The sequence below is a fragment of the Macaca nemestrina genome, chromosome 8, assembly GCF_043159975.1.
Source record: "Macaca nemestrina isolate mMacNem1 chromosome 8, mMacNem.hap1, whole genome shotgun sequence".
Taxonomy (NCBI): Eukaryota; Metazoa; Chordata; class Mammalia; order Primates; family Cercopithecidae; genus Macaca; species Macaca nemestrina.
The window spans coordinates 98561436-98562114 of NC_092132.1; positions in this window are offsets into that span (position 1 = coordinate 98561436).

Below are 679 nucleotides of genomic sequence, written 5' to 3' on the forward strand. Positions count from 1 at the left end.
CACCTCCTGTGAGTGGGGACAAAGAGAAGAGTCAAATCTCATCAATGGGCAAAATCCACTTGAAGATTGTGTTCCAGTAGGGAAGTCATAGCCTCACAGGTGTGCTGAATCATGCATCACCAAAATACTCGTGTGTCAAATTCATGTATTAGAGGAACAATTTCAATCTTTGACTACTGGTTTTTGTTTTTTTTTTTTTTGAGTTGGATTATCCCTCCATCACTCAGGCTGGAGCGCAGTGGCACGATCTCAGCTCACTGCAACCCTCGTCTCCTGGGTTCAAGTGATTCTTCTGCCTCAGCCTCCCAAGTAGCTAGGACTACAGGCAAACGCAATGATGCCAAGCCAATTTTTGTGTTTTTAGTAGACTGGGTTTCACTGTATTTGTCATGCTGGCCTCAAACTCCTGACTTCAGATGATCCACCCGCCTCGGCCTCCCAAACAGCTGGGATTACAGGTGTGAGCCACAGTGCCCGGCCTTTGACTGCTCTTTTGTGTGACATTTAGTACTTATTTGTACGTGTTCTTGTGAAAGAATGACAATCATGTCAGGTGTCCATCCAAGAGTCACAATTGCACCTGGTTGCTCTTCCCTGGTATGACACTCTGTACCACTCAGGCTTTGTGTGATGTGCCTGAGTGTAATAATCCTCTGTGAACTTTATACAATTAGGAGAC